At 36.8% G+C, this 25,325-nt stretch overlaps 1 long non-coding RNA gene across 17 annotated transcripts in view; it reads left to right on the forward strand.

Annotated features, from left to right (window-relative positions):
- Positions 1–25,325, forward strand: part of LOC108410232 (uncharacterized) — a 95,119-nt gene that overhangs the window by 41,844 nt on the left and 27,950 nt on the right. For 10 of the 17 annotated variants that reach the window (XR_012127901.1, XR_012127906.1, XR_012127900.1 and 7 more), the window contains 3 exons: positions 10,411–10,581; positions 21,900–22,014; positions 22,845–23,012. This is a non-coding gene — a long non-coding RNA (uncharacterized lncRNA). Of the gene's footprint in view, positions 1–22; positions 68–10,410; positions 10,582–21,899; positions 22,015–22,844; positions 23,013–25,325 lie in introns of all 17 variants that reach the window. The other 7 variants (XR_012127899.1, XR_012127902.1, XR_012127907.1 and 4 more) reach the window with 4 other exon arrangements.

The raw sequence follows: 25,325 nt of genomic DNA on the forward strand, positions 1-25,325 counted from the left end.
TATTATCATATTTTTTGACTAGAGATTATGCATGTGTCAACAAGGACAAAGGAGAAAATATTAAAAGGTAAAAACAAATTTCCAAGTGCCACACTATTACTGCATCTAGAAACATACATATTTTTAGGACCGTGAGTATTTGTATAGAATTGAAGTTGAGAATCTCAGAGCAGAATAGGAAAATGGATGAGAATTACATTTTACTGGATTATTACTATCTGGCAAGTATTCTAAATATGTGTATTCAATTAATCATCAGAGTAAGCCTTTGAGAAAAATATATCACTTTACTTTCGATAGGTGAGAAAACTGAGGTTCCACGTGGTGGGGTGGGTTCTTCTGGCAAAGCTAGAGCCAGTCTGACCCCCTGGCAATATGCTTTCCTCAAAATTAAGGAGGGTTCTAGCTATTCAACTGGTACAGGGTTCTCTCTCATTCACTAATTGAACGTAATTTTAAGAACTTAAGATATTTGCTACATACTCTGCTAGCAACTCGAAATGCTGAAAGCAGTGGCCCCAACAAAGGAGGACTCTGGGAGCCAGAGAACAGAAATCAGCCATGCAATCAGACAGGTGCATCCCAGGAAGATAATTACTGACAAGAGGATGCACCAAGTCCTGTAAGGGAGGACAAGGAGGCTCAGCTTTGCTTTGTGTTTGGGAAGGCTTTCTTGAGAAGGTGATAGGGATTTAAGCATTGCAGAGCTGTCGGTAGGAGCAGAAGGTTTCTCATCCAGCAGGTTCCTGAAGGCAGCCACAAATGCTGACAACATTCCTCTGTGCCAGGCCCTTTAAAGTCTTGCAGGAGTCCCCACATGGGAATAATGCAAATTTAGAGTAATGTATTTGATCTTCAGAACATCATATCCCCCTTGGAGATTTCACCATTATCATTATCCCTGGTAATATCAAAGATTTTGGAGAAATATGAAATATAGCTTATGTTTCCTCTCTCACTCCTGACCTGATACAAAACCCTATTAATAAAACTCCCTTTGCCCTCATTCTTTTTTCAACATGCAAAATATTAAAATGTAGATATGCAGTGATATAAAAAACATATAGTGCAGTTTCCAATTACATGATGAATAAGAAAATAGAAAAATTCACAAATGTCTTTTTAAGTGTTTTAGGATATCCTAGGATAAGCTACTTTATAACTTAATAACTGTATGTTATTTAATCTCATATATGTTTCCAAATAAGATCCACCTTTGTACAGCCAAACTCATGTCAGAACAAAACTAAATTCCACATCTTTTCTTTGTACTCCAGGACTTGGTCTTTTTGTATCAACATTTATTCAAGCCATAAAAATGGAGGAAAGATACCTTCTTCAATTGTACCCAATGGATCACCTTGTCCAAGCAATTGTAGTTCTTCCTCTATATTTCCAGAAAAATTCCCATCATTTGAATCTTCATCATTTATTCTATATTTACTCATTAATGGGTCACTATGATTGATCCTACCTGTGCATACTTAGCTCAAATCTTCATCATTTCTCATCTGAATTTTTGTAATCTCTCATCCATTGGGCTCCATGTTTAGACCCCCCTTGTTACCAATGCAAATGTAATCCCATCATTTATCTGCTAAACCAGTCATATATATGGCTCTTCTTTATGAAATTAGTTCTATGCGATTTAGCAAAATATGCAAAGTTCCTGATAATCTATCCTGTTTCTTTGCCATCCATGTTCCCACCCTTTACATTTTCCATCCATGAACATCACCTCAGGTTTCCAAACTCTTAACTCATATTGAATTTCCCCATATATCAAGAAGTGCTCTCCTCTTATGTCTCTGTCTTTTCCTTTGACCTACTGTTTCTCCCATTGGAATTATTTTCCCATTCCTCAGTTGATCAGTACTGCAAATGTTACCTTCAGTAGTTTCTCTGGTCAAACCATCTACTTCCCCTGTTCAAGTCATGTATGTCTTGTTCTTTGTGTGAGGTTTCTGGCCCATATTTGTTTATGTGAGTCTTGCTTAACTTTTCCCCAACAGCTCAGTATTTTAAGCAGGGTCACATTAATAATAATTCCTACTATTTTTTATTCCCAACGTTTATTTCAGGAACTCCACCCAATTGCTGATCTCTTATCATTCTGGTTGTCCTCAGTTATGTCACATCTTCCTTGGCAAATGAGGTCCTTCAGCTAAAATATACTTAAAAATAAAAAACTCCTATGACCTGTGTGATTTATTGAGGATGATAGCAGAGGCAAGACTATTGTCAAATCCTCCTCCCTTTACACAGCTGGGTCCACTGTTGTTTTCCATTCCAGCTAAGGACCACCTCAGTTTTGTAAATCTTTAGTCAAGTGGTCAGCATATAAACACATGCAGGAGAGCTTAACATTCAGCTCTGCAACTAGATGAGGATTTAGGTTTCTTAGCTTGAATGTCCAGATTGTTCATTGCTCCCAAGAACTCCCTTGCTTTATAGTTAAACTTTAGATGCAATATACCCAGGAAAATCTCCATGCCCACAGTCACTAAACATCACTTCACACCACCTGTTGGTTCACAAGTTGCAGGTCTTTTCCTGGTTTAGGCTTCTGAGGTACAAGAATAAACCAGATAAATGCTTGCTTAAAGATAAATCATGGAGATACCAATTTTTTTTGGAGCAAACAGTGCTATGTAGCCACATCAATAAAATTAGCCTCACTCTTCTAATTTCTCATCTATAGCCAGCTTGGCTGATTCCCCAGGCTTGATCCTCCCCTGTCTCCCCTTCTCAGAAATATATACCCTAAATTTATGGCATCTCCCATTAATGTCAGGATATCCCAACTTTGGGATCATTCAACCTCTACTTCCATCATCACAAACTGAGCCCATTGTCCTTATCAGCTGATACTGACCATTAACAACCTTCCTTCAATTTTCACTCTCAGCCTTCTGTCTGTTCTACTTTAAAATAAACTTGGAGACAGGAAAGTATTGCAAAGGAAGTACTAAGTAGATTATATTATTAGTGGCAGACATAGTTTGCAGTTGTAAAAAAAATAGATGGCTTATAGATTATCTGTCCTGGTCTCAGCTCATGACAACCAAAACTCTCTCCTCTCTTTTGGAAACTGCCTAGATATTATGAAAAGCACTGTGGGTGATGGGGAGAGTGAGGAACCAATATATTATCAAAATTAACTGTAGTTTATTTTATTTATTTAGTTTATATTATAAAACTATTAATTTAGTTTTAGCATTATGGTTCATATGTAAGGGTACATATTCATTTCATTAAAAGAAGTCCTTTAGTATACCATGTAATTAAGAATCCTGCACATATAAATACAGTTTAGAAATTATTACTTTCTAATACAGTCCAGTAAAGTTTTGGTTGTAATGATTTAAGATTGGTACAGTTGATCTATAAAATATGATCCATTCTTTCATAATGGCAAACTATATCATTTGACGTAGTTTTCCTTTGAAGTACTTTCCTGTCTCCAAGTTTATTGTAATTTGGAACATAGGCAGAAGGCTGAATGAAAAATTAAAGGAAGATTTTTAATGGTCCATATCAGCCAATAACAAGAAGACAATGGGTTCAGTTTGCATGGAAACACAGATTGAAAGGTCCCCAAAATGTTTGAACATCCCAGAGTTAACAGGACATGCCATGAATTTGGGTATAAGATTATATATATATTCATATTACCATCTGTAATGCTCCATGTTTGTAGCTTAGGAAAATTAGCACTAGATCCAAAATACATGTGGAGAATTAACTCTACTTGCAAAGAAATCTCTTAAATTGTATCACTCACCATTACCCCAGATCACGTCCCTTCAAAGTCATCAAGTGAACTGTCAGATAGTGGTACATCTCACTGGCCTCAGGAGAGTTTGAAATGTCACTGAACACACCAGCTACCTTCTAGAAGAGCATGTTTTGAACTGCTTTCTTTCTTTTAGATGACTTGTAGATATAAATTGACAGCAAAAGACAAACCATTTGTTCTAATACTAAATATTCTAGTTAGAAGAGTTTTCTTTTTCTTGAACTAGTTTCCAGACAGAGACTTTTGCTTTAATACTGGACTATAGCATCTAACACAGAGCCAGAAAAAATATTTCATAGAGTTATTACCATCACTACTTGGCTCTCTTGTCAGCTACGCATTTAAAGTATGGGGATTTTATACTTGTCAACTTTCCAGTCTTTCTCTATGTATCCAGTTGTGCTTGGTAGGTTGTGGGAGAAGCTTGCCAGTTTATAGGATTTCCTTGATACATTCCATGCCTAACAGTTACATCAAATTAAAAACAGCTATTGAATAGCTTACGAAACATCTGATAAGGTACAAATAGGTTAATTTTATTTTACTAACATAGGATCTTTAATCCAGTTTCCAAGGCTACTTGTGTACTAAACATATATTTTAGGCTTACTAGAGATAGGTAAAAAAGAGAATCTCAAATTTTGACTCTTGTGCATCAAACCAAGGCTATTTGAATTTTCCCACGGCATTATATATTATGGGACACAGAAACACGATTATGTTGGAAGGTCACAATTTGATTGTGTCCCAGACTTAATGAAGGCTCAGTCACTGCCTTTCAAAATGTTACTGGGGCGGAGAATGCAGAAAAGGGTTCTCTTCATTTGCTAATTTTTCCCTGTACATCAAACGGAAATTTGTCACACACGTCACACCCATCAATCAACTGCTTATTTTAGGATCATTTCAAGATCAGTGCTCAAAATTGTTGATGATCAAGAAAAAAAGTGAGGTTTTCCTCAGTGAGCTCAAAATCTAAGCAGAGATGAAAACCAGGTTTTGAAAATGAATAAGCGGTGGAAGCTAAGGACTACATTAGGTGGAAGGATATTGGTCAGCAAAAATTTTAGAATGCAGGTGATCAGAGAAGTAATAGATCAAGGGAAGATTTCCTGAACAAGCTAGAAATTAGAACGAGCAATGAGGACCAAATGAAAGGAGAGCTCTTTCAATGGGGACACAGTAGGCGATTCCTATTCTTATAGTCAAATCAAACAGGCTCTTAGAACCTCTCAAGACCTTGATAGCTCCCTTGTGTCAGTTCAAGGCACTGTGCTGGATATTCAGCTGTGAGAGGAGTGAGCTCTCATTATACTTCCTATATGAATATGTGTCTTTTAGTTTAATAATGGAAATAAAAGTATATGTGTTTATGATGTTCTATTACACACACACATATATTTAGTTTTTAAAAATATATACATTTTTCTTTTCTTTCTGTCATTTGCTATTTAGATTTATTGCTTTTATTATTGTCTCAAGTTCTTTGATTAGGGAGGCCCCAGGCATAATCTGGTTATAGATGTGTTTTCCTTATCCATTGATATTTTTAGAAATTGGATATAATCCCTTAAGATAGAGCATCCTCTCTGCAGTTAGTAAATCCCCCAGTAGTTATTGTTTTATAGCTGCCACTCAGTCTGCTGAGAAAATCTATTCTCGTGCAACATGTGTCTTTAAATTCTATCAGGAATTAATTTTAAGGGTTTGAAAATATTATGGGTCTTTATCTAATTTTAGAATTAAAGTTGAAATATCATTTAGCAACCATTCCTCTAAAAAATGACTAAACAAAATTTCTTTATCCTAATCTCTACCTTTAGACTTTTTTTTGTTTTGAAAACCTGGGTTCTTTGCCCTAATATATTGGGGCATTTTTTACCTAGAGTATATTTACACACAAAAACTACGCATTTTTTCCTATCCATGTTTAGATTTAGTCTATGCTGTGTTTAAGAATTTAGTGTCTGAGTTTCCCATTCATGTATCATTTAATTTTATTTATCTTTGTTGATGTTAGTACTTATTTAAGCATATAATTGCTTCTGTTCTGTTGCTCTTGTCACTTAAGAATTGCCATCATCAATACACTCTTTATCCATTGTCCCCTTGTCTGTTGTATTTTAACGGGCCTTTTCCCCTTTTTCTCAGTTTCCTCTATCTTCTGGTAGAGTCTGTCATTTGCCCTCCCTGTCTCTGAGTCAGTTCTTCTGTTAATTTCCATTTACTGCTTCAAATAAAATGTTTGATTTTTTTAACTTAGCTTTAGGTCACTTAAGATCTTTCTCTTCCTCCAAACAGTTCTTTTGTATTTCCATTCTTTTTCTGCTTTCTCATCATATTCTTTCCATGTTTTAGCTCATATTTTATCTACTGCTTCATAGACTATATATATAGTTTTGTTGAGTTTTATTGTTGGCAAAAATTATGCTTTTTTCTGTCTCTCAAGTGTGCTATTTATCTCTTTCTTGTGGGGTGGCAAAATATTTTGCAGGCTCAGGTTTTGTTTTGTTTCTAGGTTCCAAAGACTTTATTCTTCATCTGAGGGTGCTCTGTTATGGTTTGTTTTGTTCTACAGAAGAGGACAGTGTATTCTTCTTGATTTCTCCAATAATAATAGAATTCTTCTCATATATGCTAAACCAGAAAGGTGGTAGATAGATCAATTATGAATAAGAAAAATAAAATATTTTATTTGACCATCATTTTTCCTTTTCTAATGCTTTCCCTTTCTTTATGTAGGTCTGACTTACTGACCTATATCATTTTCTTTTTTTTTTTTTGAAGAATTTATTTGACCATTTCTTGCAAAGTTGATCTACTGGTGACAAATTTTCTCATTTTTTTTTCCTGAAGACATTTTTATTTATCCTATTCTTTTGAAGGATAATTTCACTGGATGTAGAATTTTAGGTTGTTGAGTTTTTTCTTTCAACACTTTAAATATTTCAGTCCACTGTCTCCTTGCTTGCATATGGAAAAGAGCTCCAAGTAATTCTTATCTGTACTCCTCTATAAGTAAAGTGTGCCTGTGTTGTTTTCTACTCTAGTCTCTTTTGAAATTTTGTCTTTTTTTTCTGCAGTTCAAATACGGTATGCCCAGTTATAGTTTTTTTTTTTTTTTAGCATTTATCCTATTTGATGTTTTCTGAGCTTCCCAGATTTGTGCTTTAGTGTCTATCATTAGTTTTGGGAAATTTTCAGTCTTTATTGCTTCAGATACTTCTGTGCCTTTCTCCCTTCTCCTTGTGGTGTACAATTATTCACATGTTAAATGTTTTATAGTTCACCCACATTTCTTGGATATTCTGGGGATTTCTAGAGTCTTTTATCTCTTTGTTTTGAAGTTCCTGTTGACATATCCTCCAGCTCACTCTTTTTTTTTCAGGTCTGTCCAGTCTACTAATGAGCCCATCAAAGGCATTCTTTGATTCTGTTAGTGTTTTTGATTTCTTGTATTTCCTTTTGATTTGTTCTTAGAATTTCCAACTGTCTGCTTTACCCATCTGTTCTTTCATGTTGTCCATTTTTTTCCATTACAGCCCTTAACATATTCATCATAGTTGCTTTAAATTTCTTGTCTGATAATTCCAGTATCTTTGCCATATCTGTGTCAGGATCTGATGTGTGTTCTATCTCTTCAAACTGAGTTTTTGTCTTTTACCATGCTTTGAAGTGTTTTGAAAGCTATGTATGATGACCTTGGTAAAAGGATCTGAGGTAAACAGGCCTTTAATGCTACATTTTATGATTATCTGACAAGGAGTTTGGCTGTGTTTGCTGTGGCTATGCTGCAGGTGACAGGCTAAAATTTCCTCTGGTGTCCTTATTTTTATCTCCCCTGTTGTCTTTGGGGTTCCCTAGAGACTCATTCTTGAATAAAATTATAAATAAAATTATATGTGCCATTCTTCTAGTTAGTGTATTCTGTTATTACACAGTAGCCCTACAGATGTGGTGGTAAGAAGAGGGGAGAGAAACAAGATACACTCCTATGATTAGTTTCAGTCTTTCAGTGAGTCTGTATCCTTGGGCTGTGAGCTTCTCAGGTGCTTGCCAGTTCCCCACCACCTGCTTAGTGGAGGCTGAAAGGCTGTAGGGGCTGGAGTTGGCTATTTCCCTTCCCCCATGTGGAAGGCTACTAGGGAAGGAGATGGGTATTTTTCTTCCCTCATATACATGGCTGGAGCAGGCTGTGGGTGAGTATCCCCTTTCCCTCAGGTTGGTGAGGCTTGGATAAAATCCCAGCTATTTAGACTTGCAATTTTTTTTTCTTTTGAAGTCAGGCCTTGTTAAGACCAGAATTCTCTGGGAGTATTTCAGATTGATCATTTTTCCCCTCCCTAGGCAGCAAGCAGGAAGGGATTTTTCTCTGATCTTCACCGTGAGAACCTGGTAGCAATCCTGGAGGTAAAACTCATAAAAGTGGGGCAGCCCCCGTATGACAAGGAAACCCCCTCACCTCAGAGTTTCAAACTCTCAGACTTGTCCAAATTCAGTCCCTAGCAATTTTCTAAGTACAATTCAGGATTTCCTACCCAGGCACTGATTCCTGTGGAGATGTCTGCTCTCATTAGATATGATTCTCTGTATCTACCTGTCTGTCTCTCCAATATTTGAGGTAACAGTTTGACCTGTGACTTCAGTTAAAAACCACATCTAGGGCAACCATCTCACTGGAGACATTTTTGTTTACTGGTATTCTTTTGCATGTTGTCCTTTAGCATCCTAAGTCATCTATTTCTGAATAATATTTAATCTCAGCCAATTTAATGATAAGTTGGGTACTCCCTCTGTATTCCTTTGGTCAATACTTTCAATTACAGTCTTCGTTTGGTATTCTTTCAGGATTTCTTCTAATTATTTTCTGTAACTCTGTACTACTTTCTTGGTACAGAGTTATAGAAAATTTGTAATTTTAGGGATTTTAGAAAATGTAGGGATTTATAAATCAACCTTCATATTTCCTCAATATCACTACTCTAGAGCTCATCAAAATGATTTCACTTTGTTCCGTTTAGTTAACACCATTTTTGAATTTTCATTGCTAAGGAAGTCCATCTTATCAACCCAGACTGGAAATATCTATATATGCAAGCATATGATGTATTTATTCACACACACGTGTATATATATATATATATATAGATAGATAGATAGAGAGATAGATAGATAGATAGATAGATAGATAGATAGATAGATAGATAGATATGCACACATATGCATATGTATTTCCATAAATTTTAGTTGTATAATGGAAAGGAAAGTATATGGCAAGGTAAATACCTGTGCTCAAGTCAGCATCTTTTCTTGGTGTCCTCTAAATATTTTGCACAGTATTAAGTAGCTGACCAGGAGTCTACAGAATACCCTGAGAAAATTAGTCATCCAGAACAGGATCTCCCAGTATGGCAGCATTTACTGGAGTTGGCCTAGTCCCACTGGGCCATGCCTCAGGGAAAAATCACAGAATGAAGAACATTTATTTGAGTTAAGACAACCCTGCCAAGATATAGGACAAAAGACAATTTTGCTCACTTAGTCATCTCAGGGCACTCATCCACAGCACAATATGGTGCACCTACTTGGTAAAAATAATTATGGTAAAAGTTGGCATGAGAGAGGGGTTTGTTAGATCAGTTGTGTGTTTTTTTTAATGGACCAGAGGAAAATAGGTTTAAATAACTTGCATACAAAAGAAGAAAAGATCATGTTTATTTGGGGTGTGCTGGTTACCAGCACACTCAAACTCAAGAATAAAGGAAGAATTGCATGATCAGGAGATAAGCCTGCAATCACTTTTATTACCATAATCTCTCAAGAGGCTCAACACTAACATAACAGGTTGCAAACAGATTCTTGTCATCTCGTGTGAACACAGACCCATCATCATAAGTGGTATAACATGTTTTCAAACAGGTTGGAGTAATGCTTAACAGACATTCGTTAGCAGCTCAACTTCCTAAACACTGAAAAAAAGACAATTACGGGCAAGACTGGCAGTTAAACACTTGAGTCCATGTTATATTTATTGGACAATTCCTGAAGGTGTTAGCTATGCACATTTGGTTGATTACATAAGTAGTTGCTGCTAGTCTGATTATAACCAGATTTGGTGTTTTTAAGGCTTTATTAAATATAGTCATCTGGTCTGGCTGAGCAATAGGTGGGGGCATATGGTTCCAATGCTTACTGAACCACCAAGTGAAAGGAATTTATGGGTTCAATTTTATGTGAGATACATATTCTTAGTTACTGTTTGAATCAGGTACTTAACACAAGGGATTTGCTGGCAATATAAAACACATTAGTCTGAGAAAAAAGTTCCATACACTACTTGTATCTCTAACTATGGGATTCTGCTTAACTGGATCTTGTGTTCTTACTTGAAAGTAAGAAGTAGCACTAGATAACTTATTAGAAAACTTCTTTAAATCTTGTAGGTCAGCAAAATATTTGACAAGCTTTTGATAAAACTAGAGATACTTAATTTTCATCTAGACCTCTGGGAACAAGATGATCCATCTAGAAATTAATCCATTCATTTACATATTGTTTTGAGTTCTTACTTTTCCCCTCATTTTTTTAAATTTTCCTTTTTTATTCTGCAGATTATTCTGATGCATAACCAACATTGAGAACTTCTTCCATAAGTATCTTCTAACTCCTAAATGGATTAGTGCCCAACTGGGCATTTGTGTCCATCAGAGTCTCCTACCCATATGGTTTATCTCAAGAAAATAAGTGCTAAACCTAGGAAGAACCTAGAGCGACTACCCAAGGTAAACATGATGACAAAGAACAACAATGAAAACTTCAGTAGGAAAATGGATATGGGTAATGTAAGGCAATTTCGACATCTTAAATGTCCAAAGTGGTTATGATTAAAAAAACTAGGACTGAAGTATATTTTACAGTATTGATGTTAGGATCTGATGCAGTACAGTTAATTAATCAAGATCATCAATTTATGCAAGATAAGGGAAGTCCATGGGAAGTATACAACCCAGGTATAGATCTGGAAAGTCTTCAAGAAAATAAGACAGGTTCTAATCAAAGGGCTGGTCGACCTCGACCTGGCTTGACGTCTCTGAACGGTTAATAGTAAGTCTCCATTAGAGTTTTCCTACATTAAAAGCATTGTAGATGGGAAACTATGTGTGTAGGGGTGAGGAGGAGGAAGCATTAGATTTGGGAAAACATTTTCTAAATTAGTTCTAAAATGCCAGAGGGAGGACCTTAATTAGGTTTTGGTGTTTCAGCCCTAGAGCAAGAAAGTTTCTAAACTCTGTTATTTAACACAACAATTTATTTCTTTTGAACCTCTCACATCATGAAGTCTAGCTGAATATTTTCCATTTATCTCCCCTCATCTGGAATCCTCACTTGCTTGTCCTTGTTCAGAGCCTTATTATCTCCAGTCTGATTATAACTCCAGCTTTCTCACTGGTCTGCTTTGTCTATTCTCTTCCTCTTGAAGCCCAGTTCACTAGATGCAAATATGAGATATGGCTTGAAACTTTCAGCTTCTTTCTGTCTACCTACAGGGCAGATATCTTCTTCAATGTGTTCCTGGGCATTACCATCTCACTGCTTTATTTGTTTATTGTTTTTTTATCAAGGTGTCATTGATATACACTCTTACGAAGGTTTCAAATGAAAAACATTGTAGTTACTACATTCACCCATATTATCAAGTCCTTCCCATGCCCCATTGAAGTCACTGTCCATCAGTGTAGTAAGATACCACAAAATCACTACCTGTCTTCTATGTGCTAAACTGTCTTCCCTGTGAACCCAAACGCACCATGCATGTGTACCAATCATAATACTGCTCAATCCCCTTTTCTCTTCCTCCCCAACCACCCTCCCCCACACATTCCCTTTGGTGATGGCTAGTCCCTTCTTTGAGTCTGTGAGTCTGTTGTTGTTTAGTTCCTTCAGTTTTGTTTCATTGTTATATTCCGCAAATGAGGGAAATCATATGGTACTTGTCTTTCTCTGCCTAGCATATTTCACTGAACATAATACCCTATAGCTCCATCCATGTTGTTGAAAATGGAAGGATTTGTTTTCTTCTCATGCTGAATAGTATTGCATTGTGTATATGTACCACATCTTCTTTATCCATTCCTATACTGATGGACACTTAGGTTGCTTCCATATCTTGGCTATTGTAAATAGTGCTGCAGTAAACATAAGGGTGCATATGTCTTTTTGAATCTGAGATCTTGCTTTCTTTGGGTAAATTCCTAGGAGTAGAATTTCCAGGTCAAATGGTATTTCTATTTATAGTGTTTTGAAGAGCCTCCATATTGCTTTCCACAATGGTTGAACTAATTTATTTTCCCATCTGCAGTGTAGAAGGGTTCCCCTTTCTCCGCAACCTTGCCACCATTTGTTGTTCCTAGTCTTTTTGATGTTAGCCATCCTAACTGGTGTGAGGTGTTATTTCATTCTGGTTTTAATTTACATTTCCCTGATAATTAGCAATGTGGAACATCTTCTTATGTGCCTCTTGGCCATATAAGTTTCTTCTTTGGAGAGGTGTCTGGTCAGACCCTCCATTGGTATTTTAATCAGGGTATTTGTTTATTGGGTGTTGATGTGTGTGAATTATTTATATATTTTGGATGTAAACCCCTTGTCAGATAACTCATTTACAAATATATTCTCCCATACTGTAGAATGCCTTTTTGTTCTATTGATGGTGTCCTTTGCTGTACAGAACCTTTTTAGTCTGATGTAGTCTCACTTGCTCATTTTTACTTTTGCTCCCTTGCCTGAGGAGATGCGTTCAGGAAAAAGTTGCTCATATTTATATTTGAAAGAATTTTGCCTATGTTTTCTTCCAATAGTTTTATGGTTTCATGACTTACATTCAGGTCTTTGATGCATTTTGAGTTTACTTTTGTGTGTGGAGTTAGAAAATAATCCTGATTCATTCTCTTAGATGTAGCTGTCCAGTTTTGCAAACACCAGTTGTTGAAGAGGCTGTTATTTCCCCATTGTATATCCAGGGCTCCTTTATCATCTATTAATTGACCATATATGCTTGGGTTTATATCTGAGCTCTCTATTCTTTTCTATTGATCTATGGGTCTGTTCTTGTGCTAGTGCCAAATTGTCTTGACTACTAAGGCTTCGTAGTAGAACTTGAGGTTGGGAAGCATAATCCCCCCAGCTTTATTCTTCCTTCTCAGGATTGCTTGGCTATTTGGAGTCTTTTGTGGTTCCATATGAATTTTAGAACTATTTGTTCTAGTTTGTTGAAGAATGCTGTTGGTATTTTGATAGGGATTGCATTGAATCTATAGATACCTTTAGACAGGATGGCCATTTTGACAATATTAATTATTTGTATCCATGAGCACAGGATGTATTTCCATTTATTGGTATCTTATTTAATTTCTCTCAGTGTCTTGTTTTCAGAATATAGGTCTTTCATGTCCTTGGTTAGGTTATTCCTAAGTATTTTATTCTTTTTGATGCAATTGTGAATGGAACTGTTTTCCTGATTTCTCTTTCTGTTAGTTCATCATTAGTAAATAGGAATGCAACATATTTCTGCGTATTGATTTTGTATCCTGCAAGTTTACTGAATTCAGTTATTAGTTCTAGTTGTTTGGGGGGGATTCTTTAGGGATTTTTTTATGTACAATATCATGTCATCTGCAAACAGTGACAGTTTAACTGTTTCCTTACCAATCTGGATGCCTTTTATTTCTTTGTGTTGTCTGATCACCATGGCTTGGACCTCCAGTAGTAAGTTGAATAAAAGCAGGGAGAGTAGGTATCCTTGTCTTGTCCCCTATCTTAAAGGAAAAGCTTTCAGCTTCTCACTGTGAAGTATGATGTTGGCTGTGGGTTTGTCATATATGGCCTTTATTAAGTTGAGGTACTTGCCCTCTAAACTCATTGTGTTGAAAGTTTTTATCAGGAATGGGTGTTGAATTTTTTTGAATGTTTTTTCAGCATCTATGGAGATGATCATGTGATTTTTGTCCTTCTTTTGTATATATGGTATATAATGTTGATGGAATTTCAAATATTGTACCATCCTTCTATACGTGGAATAAATCCTACTTGATCATTATGGTTGACCTTATTGATGCATTTTTGAATTTGAATTGCTAATATTTTGTGGAGGATTTTTACATCTATGTTCATCAGGGATATTGTTCTGTAATTTCTTTTTTTGTGATGTTTTTGTTTGGTTTTGAAATTAGAGTGATGCTGGCCTTATAGAATGAGTTTGGAAGTACTCCCTCCTCTTGGACTTTTTGGGAAACTTTAAGGAGGATGAGTATTAGGTCTTCACTAAATGTTTGTTAAAATTTAGCTGTGAAACCATCTGGTACAGGAATTTTGTTCTTAGGTAGTTGTTTAATTACCAATTCAATTTTGTTGCTGGTAATTGTTCTGTTCATATTTTCTGTTTCTTCCTGTGTCAGCCTTGGAAGATTGTACTTTTCTAGAAAGTTGTAGAAAGTTGTCCATTTCTTCTAGGTTATCCAGTTTGTTAGCATATAATTTTTCATAGTATTCTCTAATAATTCTTTGTATTTCTATGGTGTCCATCATGATTTTTCCATTCTCATTTCTGATTCTGTTTATGTGTGTAGATACTCTTCTTTTCTTGATAAGTCTGGATAGGAGTGTATCTATTTTATTAATTTTCTCAAAGAACCAGCTCCTGCTTTCACTGATTCTTTGTATTGTTTTATTCTCAATTTTATTTATTTCTGCTCTGACCTTTATTATGTCCCTCCTTCTCCTGACTTTGGGTCTCATTTGTTCTTCTTTTCCTGATTTCATTAACTGTGAATTTAGACTGTTCATATGGAATTGTTGTTCTTTCCTGAAGTAAACCTGTATGGCAATATACTTCCCTCTTAGCACAGCCTTTGCTGCGTCCCACAGATTTTGCGGTGTTGAGTTATTGTTGTCATTTGTTTGCATATACTGCTCGATCTCTGTTTTTATTAGATCATTGATCCATTGATTATTTAGGAGCATTTTGTTCAGCCTCCATGTATTTGTGGGCTTTTTTCTTTTCTTCATGTAATTTATTTCTAGTTTTATAACTTTGTGGTCTTAGAATCTGGTTTGTACAAATTCAGTCTTTTTGAATGTACTGAGGCTCTTTTGTTGCCTAGTATATGATCTATTCTTGAAGATGTCCCATGTGCCCTTGAGAAGAAAGTGTATCTTGCTGCTTTTGGGTGGAGTGTCCTGTAGCTGTCTGTTAGGTCCATCTGTTCTAATGTGTTGTTCAGTGCCTCTGTCTCCTTACTTATTTTCTGTCTTGTTGATCTGTCCTTTGAAGTGAATGATGTGTTGAAGTCTCCTGAAATGAATGTATTGCATTCTATTTCAACCTTTAATTCTTTCAGTATTTGTTTCACATATGTAGGTGATCCTGTATTGGGTGGATAGGTATTGTAATGGTTATATCCTCTTGTTGGACTGACCCCTTTATCATTATGTAACATCATTCTTTGTCTCTTGTTACTTTCTTTGTTTTGAAGTCTATTTTGTCTGATTCAAGTACTGCAACTCTGTCTTTTTTCTCCCTATTTTGCATTAAATATCTTTTTCTTCCCCTTCACTTTTAGTCTGTTTATGTCTTTGGGTTTAATGTGAGTCTCCTGTAGGCAGCATAAAGACAGGTCTTGTTTTTTTATCCATTCAGGTACTCTATGTCTTTTCATTGGTGCATTCAGACCATTTACATTTAGGGTGATTATTGATAGGTATGTACTTATTGACATTCCAGGCTTTAAATTAGTGGTTACAAAATGTTCAGTGGTAACTTCTTTACTATCTAACAGTCTAACTCAACTCTCTTAGTATGCTATTAGAAACAGAATCTAAAGGTCCTTTTTTTTTAGCCTCCTTTTCCTTCCTCCTCCATTTTTGTATATTAGGTATCATCTGTACTCTTTGTCTAGCCCTTGACTGATTTTGTGGGTCATAGATTATATTTTGCATCTGCTGAGTAATTAATTGGTCTACTTTCTTTACTGTGGTTTTGTTTTCTCTAGTGACAGCTCTTTAGCCTTAGGAACACTTACATCTATAGCAGTCCCTCCAAAATACACTGTAGAGATGGTTTTGGGAGGTAAATTCCCTCAGCTTTTGCTTATCTGGAAATTGTTTAATCCCTCCTTCAAATTTAAATGATAATCTTGGCAGGTTCAGTATTCTTGGTTTGAGCCCTTCTGCTTCATTGTATTTAATATATCATGCTGTGTAAAGTTTCTGCTGAGAAGTCTGATGATAGCCTGATGGGTTTTCCTTTATATGTGATCTACTTTCTCTCTCTGGCTCCTTTTAATACTCTGTCCATGTCCTTGATCTTTTCCATTTTATTACTATATGTCTTGGTGTTGTCTTCCTTGGGTCCCTGGTGTTAGGAGATCTGTGGATCTCCATGGCCTGAGAGACTATCTCCTTCCCCAGATTGGAGAAATTCTCAGCAATTACCTACTTAAAGACACTTTCTATCTCTTTTTCTCTCTCTTCTTCTTCTGGTACCCCTATAATACAAATATTGTTATGGTTGGGTTGGTCACACAGTTCTCTCAATATTCTTTCATTCCTAGAGACCCTTTTTACTCTCTGTGCCTCATCTTCTTTGTATTCCTGTTCTCTAATTTCGATTTCATTTACCGTATCCTCTACTTCATCTGTTGTGTTTTTATGTCCTTCCATTTTATGTCTTTCATTTCAGATACTGAATTCTTCAATATTTGTATCTCATTCCTGAATTCCTACCTGGGCAGAGTGCACCTGGACAATTTTGTCCACCTGTCCTTTCTCCTGAGCCACAAGGCCTGTGCAATCCTTGCCCCTTTAGCAGCCCTCTCACTGTTAGGAAGTCTCTCAGACTGCCCGCATTTCCTTTGTCCCAGATTGGCCGGTTGTGGATATGCCTTCTTGATTATTTTTCTGTAGCTCCATGAGCATGTTTATAATTTTTATTTTGAAATCTCTTTTAAGAAGATTGATGAGTTCAGTTTCACTTGGCCCTCTTTCTGGTGTTTGTGGGATTTTGAGTTGAACCAGGTTCCTTTGACATTTCATATTTGTGGGTGACACTCTCTAGTAGCCAAAAGTTATACCCTCTATTGCTTTTCGTCCCCTGGAGCGATGGTGGGGATCACAGGTGAGTGACACTGGTGCCTGTCAGCAGGAAAGAGCTTTTTCCTGCTTCCTAGCTTCAGTGCCTGCCTCCAGTGCCAGGGTCAATGTGCCGAGCATGCTGGGAGAAATCTCTGTGCTTTGCACTTGTAGCTGCTGTAGGTGGGACCTCCCTCTAGCTGGCCTGGCATAATGGTGGGGCAGCTGTTTTGTGAGCTGGTGCCAGTGGGAAGAAGGTACAGCAGGCTGCATATCACAGTGGAGGGCCTAGAGCCCACTAGCTGTTAGGAAGTCTCTCAGACTGCCTACCTTTCTTTTGTCCCAGAGCTGCCAGTTGTGGATACGCATTTCCACAAGTGGCTGGAATCTCAATCTCTCCAAGTACTCAACCTGTCTTAGCTTTCCAACCCCACTAATCTCCAGAGCATGATGTAATATAGGTTCGTGCTCCCAGAGAAGATCTCCAGGGCTGTGTGTTCAGGAGTTCTAGGCCAGCACCCCTTCCCCATTCTATTTCTCTTCCTCCTCCTAGTGAGCTTAGGTGGGGGAAGGACTTTGGTACTTTACCCTTTTCCTTGAGGTCTACTCTTTTTCCCAGGTGTAGGCAGTCTGCTGCAGCCTTCTTTCCTGTTGCTCTTTCAGGATTAGATGTATTTGCTATATTTTCATATTATATGTGGTTTTGGGAGGGGGTTTCTGTCTCATCTCTCACACTGCCATCCCATCTGGCTGCTTTTTAGAATTCTCTTGCCTGTACCCTGTTTAAAGTGCCCATTGCCAATCAGGAACATCCACTTGATTATTTCCTTTTACTAATCCATTTTGACATGGCAAGTGAAGGCTGTAAAAGGTAATATCCCAAATTGGAATGGTGAAACCAAGGCCTCTGGGGATTAAGTCTAGTGCTGCCAGCTATAGATGGGTCAGCCCCTTCCTTGTGTCACAGCAGTAGGCCTTCCCAAGTCACCCATGAACCCCTCATGGCCAGGGAGGCTCCTGCCCTTCAAGCCCATTTGGGTCATTTTTAATGACTAGTTGCAGCACCTCTAACTCAGCCCATTTTCTCTAAGAAGGTGAAGAAGAAGGGATATTGTTAAATTCACCAAGTCTAGGGGTGATGAGCCTAGATGCCTTTTGGGACTGATCCCCAACTTATAGATAAAACACTTTCATCAAACCAGCACTTCATGAAAGGTTAATTACTTACATTGAGTCAATAGGAAATGCAGGATTCTTTGAGTTACTCAAGAAGAGATAAATCTCTATTGATACTGACTCAAAAAGACAACCCAAAAGAATTCTGATCCATGCAGGTGGAGACATTGGGTGTCAGCCATGCTGCCTCAGTACACAGTGATGATCCTCAGATGCAGGGGCATGGAGTTGTTCATGGAAAGGTATAAAGAAATAAGTCAATGAAAAAATTTTATGTTAATACCTTCTCTGTCTACTTTATATTTCATGTGTGCTAGTCTATTTTCCTAGTAGTCTTATTAAGCAAACTGAAATTGACTACTATATTGATCATCTTTTCTCCCCCATCACATTGCTCTAAATGTTTGTATTATCATCTGACACCATTGAATAGCTCTTGCTGAATCAAAACTCAGAAGTAGAGACCAAATTATACTTTATTCATCTCTCAAATTCAGACACCTGAGGAAAACTTACAAAGCATACCAAAATTTGTACACTGGCTGATTGCATATTTTGTTTCAAATAGGAAAACAAAATTCCCTTCTGATTAGGTCATCCTTCCTTTCACCCTACTGTGGAAAGAATAAGCTATCTAGGAGACCCTAGTATGTATTTTGATTCACTAATTTTTTTCATATTGCATTAACAAATGGCAATCTGGTTGTATACATTATTTTCTATATGTGTTAATCTGATCATACCCCAACCTCTACTGCAACCATCTTTCAGATTTCCTCTCAAATTCACTTATATTTTTAATAGTTTTAAGAGAATTTAGTAGTTTAATGAAGGTGAAAACTAAACTGACATGCTTTCTTGCCTCTTAAGAACTGCATTATTTGGCTGTTGTAGCCTTCCTATTATTTGAATACCAAAGTACAACATCTGTGTTACTTTGCAATGATGATTGTTTATATATGTGCAGATTTCCCAATTTGATCCTCAAATGGATGTTATGAAAGTAGCAGAGCAGATGTCAGTCCTATTTTCCAGACAAGCAAACCAAGACTTAGATGAGCTTGAAGGATTTGCCTGAAGTCACTAAGTAGTGAAAAACCAGCCTTACAAGACCACGGTTAGGCCATCAAAGTACCCCTGTGTATTAGTAGGGCTTTCTGTTTACAAGTTCTAAGGAGGGCTTTTTAGGCAGGAGACATGAATTTGACATTTAATATGAATGAACTGGAGAAGTGCCACAGGACTCTGATGAGTGAAATTACACAATTTTACATTTTGAAAGGATCATTCTGGCTGCTTTGGTGAGAATAGAATGCAGAGGGTGAAAAATGGGGACCTGTTAGCTGACCATTGCAATAACCTAGCTGAGTGATGAAGAGAGCTTGGACAAGGGAACTAAGCAGTAATGATGGTGAGAAGTGATCTGACTGAATATATTTTAAAGAAATAAGGATTCACTGATAATCATGGGTCATGAGATAAAAGAAGAGTAAAACATGACAGCATTTCATGTGTGAGATGCACAAAGTATATAGTTACAGTAAGTGAAATGGGGGATAATGCAGGTGGAAAACCTTTGGAAAGGCAGATTGGAATTTCAGGCTTAGACATGTGTTAGAAACATTTTTGGGTCTCTCAGTCAGCATGTTAAGTAGACAGCTGTCTATGTACAACCTAGAGTTCAGAGGAGAGGTCCACGTGGAAATACACATTTAAGAGTCATATTTGCTTTGCTCTTTTCTCTGCAGAACTTTCTCTGCTCCTCAGTTCACAGAGGGACTATGTACCTCTTCCACTTACAAGGCAGCACAGACAGAGAGTACAATCATTTGGTCCCAATCCAAATTTACTGAAGAGAAAACCTGATTAGCCCAGTGTTCTTCAGGGTCTATACCCTGGCCTACTAGCTACAGGCAGGGAGTGATACTGTGAGGCCGACACATGGTCTAGCCCTGCAGGAGTGGTGGGTGTTTCCTGTACAAGACCACCCTGCAGGTGACCACAACACACAACTCAGAACTTTTCAGGCCAGAAAGCTTAATATATTTCTGAGTTATAAAAAACCTAAATGCAATCAACTTTGATGGATGGAAGGAAATATCTGTTAAAGGACTATAACAAAGTACAGACTTGTATGTTAATCCTTGAATTACATTGTCAAGAAATGTAAGGAAAAAAAATTGTAGAGAAAATAATCCAATCAACCATCACTAATATTGGCACAGGCAAAATAGTATCCTAACAGGAGATACTTTGTTACATTCAAATTTGATAACCAAATTAATATTAAAATTTGATCTGGTGATAATATTGAGACACATTAATGTTTGCTATGTTCTGATTTGATAGCTAAATAATGAGTCTCAATATTGTCACCAGATCATTAAATTCTCACTAAATTTTACTTAAAATTAACTTCCAGTATACTTATTAAAATAAATTTTAAAATTTCTTTCTTATTTTGTCTATGCCCTACACCCCCTTTTCTTGATTTTACTCATGATTCACGGAAAAGATGCATCTAATATTTATAAAAAATAAAATGATAAATCATTATATGTAGAGAATTAATTATTAAAATTCCTTATTTCCTTCTGTTAAAGGGCTGAATATTTATTCCATGTTAATGATGACCAAGGCTTATTCTTGATGTTAACCCAACAACTATTTTGTGGATCAAACCCTCAGTGGTTTGGAGAATTATGTACCATAATTAATGAATAAAATCACCTGATGGTGTTGGTAATCATCAGAGATCTAGTTGGTTAATGATAAGATTTGTGTTAAAGTTGCTATAAAAAATGAGAGTGCACTTTATTAGGACAATGTGTCATTAATACCTCCAGTCCCCTTCCAAAAGTGGATATACAGATTTCTGTACAACATCTCTTTTACCATGTGGCCCCAACCATGTACCTGTTTTACAAGTGTACATTTCTTTGTCTCATCCAGATCTCTGAGGTGAGATCTAATAGGAAATATGTATGTTTAATAGGCTCCCCAAGGCTACTGCTTTGTACATTATAGTTCAAAAGTCATTTGCTGAGAGTCAATATACAGAATTTATTTACAAATTCAGTATAAGCCACAAAACAAAAAAACAAAAACAAATGTGCCAAATGGTAAATGAGACGACAGGTTGCATTTCACAACCTTAAATGTTAGTGTGGAAAGAAGTGCAGGCATTACAATTGGAATGGGCAAAAAGCCAAGCTCATAAAAATTCTCCTAGCTCTCTGCCCAATTTCCCATGACCTGGTCATATTTTAAGCAATTCATCAATCAAGAATAAATATTTAGTGAGAGTGTGCAGCATGCTCAAGGTGTGGTATGGTTTCTTCTGGTCCCTGGACATATGGGCATATGTTGTATTTGCATGATTAATTGTGCATAGATATCTCAGTATTTTGCCACCCTTTGGCAGGACGTGACCATCGCTACACCCAAATTGTCCTCAACAGGCTACTTATGAAAGAAAGAAAATGCCCAAACTAAATGAATGAGTCAGGTTTAGTTATTAGGCAAATCCAATAGGCCCACTTTGAATACAGCTGAGGCTTCAAATGAGTTCTGTGATGAACACTGAGAGCCTGGGCTTTGAGAGCATTCTATGAGTACTTTTGTCACATTGACAGAAAACATCTACTTGAAACTATATTTGTTTTTTTAAAAATTACTCCATGGGCCAGTTGAAGTTTAAAAAGCAAAGCATTTGCAATCCAATGATCTGGGTTCAAGTTTGACTGAGTGGTTCTAATCAGTCATCTTTAAAATGTGGACAATTCTGGGTTCCTTACAGGACTGCTGGGACAATGAGAAGCTAATATGTTATTATCAGGACCAAATGGTGAAAGCATTTTGATGCTGTAAAAGCTGTACAAATATTATTTCAAAGAATCGACTATTCATTTCAGGTAAACCCATGACAAGACTTAAATATTAAAGCTTGTCACTTGCCCTGGGGTTTTGATAACATTCCCTGTGCAAACCATGGGAAGTCAGAAATTGGTGGGACTTTTGGCTCAACATGTAGGAATTTTCTGATGAGAAGCATAGGGATGAGATCCAGTTAGGGCAGAAAACACCCAGCAAACAACAGGCGAGTGTGATGCTAGGAATTTCTTGTGGAGTTTCATACCTTTGACTGCAGTATGTCTGTGACCATTCATTACAGTGATTTCATCCATCATTCTTGGGGCATTCTCTTGGTTTCTCTACATTTATGTATAATTCACTGCCAGTTACCACCCTGAGTGATTTACTGGCAGTCATTTATTTAATCTTCACAGCACCAATCTGAGAAACACTAAACTGGCCCCATTTTCATTAATGTGGAAAGTGAACTCCAGTAACAAGGAGTTGCTTGTCGATGGTTTCACAGAAAGGAAAAGATGAAACTTACATTTCAAATAAGACCATCTTTACTCTAGAACTCATACTGCAAAGTACCTCATAATAATTCCTCCTAGGGTTTTTAATTATTTTGAATGACATATTAAAAGACATGTTATTATGCTCTTTGTTTATATTTTCACAAATGTCAAGTACTTTAAAATTTTTTATATTGAAATATTTTCAACAATTTAAATCATATTCCTTATATATTGGGTTCTTAGCTCTAGAATTATTTCTCAGAAATAATTCATTCTGCCCTTAGGGTAGTATAAATGGATGATGTATTTTGCATTTAATAATAGTGACTTTTTAACATTTAAGAAATTTTAATGTCTGCATCTACTTCCAGGGCCAAAGACTCCAGAGGCTACCCTTCCCTCTGAGCCTTATACTTGTCCCCCAAAATAGTATACAGGAGAGAAAATGTGGTGAGAAATCTGTTTCTCTGAAAGTCAAGAGAAATGAGTGATCCAAGATGAGAAAAGGGACAGGCAGCGAAAAACAAGGAAGCAACTGGGTGAGTCCTGCTTGTCACAACATATAAACTCTGGTGTTAGTAGGCTAGAGGTAGTCCTGGCCTCCTAGCACTGGGAGTGCATGCCCAGCCTGCAGGGTCTGGGCCACTTCCTCACAGCCTTTTAGTGGGATGAACCAATACAATCCAGTGTGCTGTGAAAGAAATGATGCAATCCTTCAAACAAACCAATATATTCTAAATATATTCTAAATGTTCTTTCTACAATTGGACTGTTGACCTGAGTCCTGGTTCTGTCATTTAAATATTGAATTTTCTTAAAAAATCTATTTAAAGTGTTTATACCTAAGTGTCCTCATGAATGAAATAGGGGCTTATAATAATGCCTACGTCGTTAGGTTATTGAGAAGAGCAATTGAGTTAATACCTGAAAAATGCATAAATGAACCAAAAGATGCTTGGTCCATAGTGAGTACTCAGTAATTTCTCTCTACTGTTTTTATTACCTATTTTTGTCTGTTCTAGAAAGATGAACCTGGTACAATACTTGGCACACAGATGATGCTCAGTAAATATCATTAAATTAAACTATATAGTTGAACTTTCCCCTGTGAAATTACTTAACTGTTTCATAAAAATATTACATTCTCTCTGCCATAGGAAATTTGTGTTGTTAAAAAGAATTTGCATATAATCCTATCCTTATTGGGAACTGCTAGAAATGTTTTCTTTGTTAAACTCAAAGCTTAAACTGACTGTTACATGTTTTCAGAAAAATAGCATATCTGATGGTCACCAAGATATATGGATCTTTAGATGGCCAGTAAAAGAGCTCTGGTAAGGAAAGATTTCAATCTGGACTGCTTCCCTCTAAAAGAATTCTGAGCTACTTTCTGGACAAATTATTACTAACAGAGGTGCCTGGTGAGGACACGATTTGTTGTCAGTATTAGGATTGTCATTCAAAGTAGGTCTTGTAGATTTTAAAGCACCCCATCAAGCTCAAGAAAACCTTGTCTTTAATTATATTTTCTCTCTTTTTCCATTCTCTCACAAATTGCATTCTCCTATATTACTATACTAGAAGGACACAGATGAAATCTCTAAGAACTAAGAGTCTAAGCAAACTTGATGTCATAATATCCACTCCAATTTTCCAGAAGTTCAGGCAAAAAGGGACACATTTGGAGTGGTCTCTACCTCATACTCCAAACCTTGAGAAAGGCACCCAGCACTTCTCTTTGTTATATAAATACCCTCCCCCTCTACCTGGAAGAGACAGCTTGAGTTTACTTAAATCTGCCAGCCCTCCTATAAGTGATAAGGGACAGCACAAGGCTTGCATATGCTCCGTACCGTTCAGCAGGGCTGCAAACACTGACGGTCGCCTCCGCCCCCTCCTGCCCCTCTGTTGCCAGCAGAGCCACCGCCAGTGTCTGTTGCTGTTTCACAAGTCTTCCTTAAGATCCATCTTGTTCCAGAAAAGCTTTATATTTCACGAAAGGAGCCTGGTCTGGCAGCCAGGGACAGGAAAGTGGAAGGAGAAAATAACAGTGTTCTAGCTTATTAGAAATAAACTAATGAGAACAGAGGTGCAGCAGTGGTGGTAGAAGCATTCTCTGGCCTAGGAGGGAGCTGCTCAACTTCCTCTGCTATTAAATTTACAGTCCTTTGGGCTAAGGCAAGACCTCATCTATTAAGTTAGGATATTAAATTAGGTGACTTCTTAAGTCTTTTCCCATTCAAAAATAACACTAATTTAGAAATTAAACATTGGCGTTTTCAGTGAGAAAAGTAGTTTGATATGTCCAGAGTCCTACTTGGAATTTAGTGGCTAGGCCAGCATATGAAAAATTTCATCAAATAACTTCATTTTACAAAGAGTAAAACTAAAATCCAAAAAGGTTAAGAAGGATAGACTCAGAATTGGAATTCACATTATCTAATTTCCAACCTAGTGTTCTTTCCATAAAACCTCATCAAAATTTCCAATGGGATATTTCCAGGCATTATCCAATAGCTTGTGGAAGGTATAATATAAGATTAAAAAAAAAAAGAAAAGACCTTTTTCAGAAGTCACTGAAATCAGCTTTATTGACTTTCTCTTTGTGCAACTCATGCTGTATTTAGGTCTTAAACTCCCAATGGGCTTTTGGATGGCTGGTTTATTTCACTTCAAATAGGGATTCTTAGATGAGAGAGGATAGAGAGATGTCCAATCCCACAGAGTGCAAGTATAGTACATGCCTCTTAAGATAAAGTCTGGATAAATTTTACCTCTAGATAATACTTTAAGTAAAGGTAAGCAGCTAAGGATTATGTTTGGAAATAGATTTTCCTGTCCTTTTGCCTCCA

Source organism: Manis javanica, chromosome 2 (assembly GCF_040802235.1).
Source record: "Manis javanica isolate MJ-LG chromosome 2, MJ_LKY, whole genome shotgun sequence".
Lineage (NCBI taxonomy): Eukaryota > Metazoa > Chordata > Mammalia > Pholidota > Manidae > Manis > Manis javanica.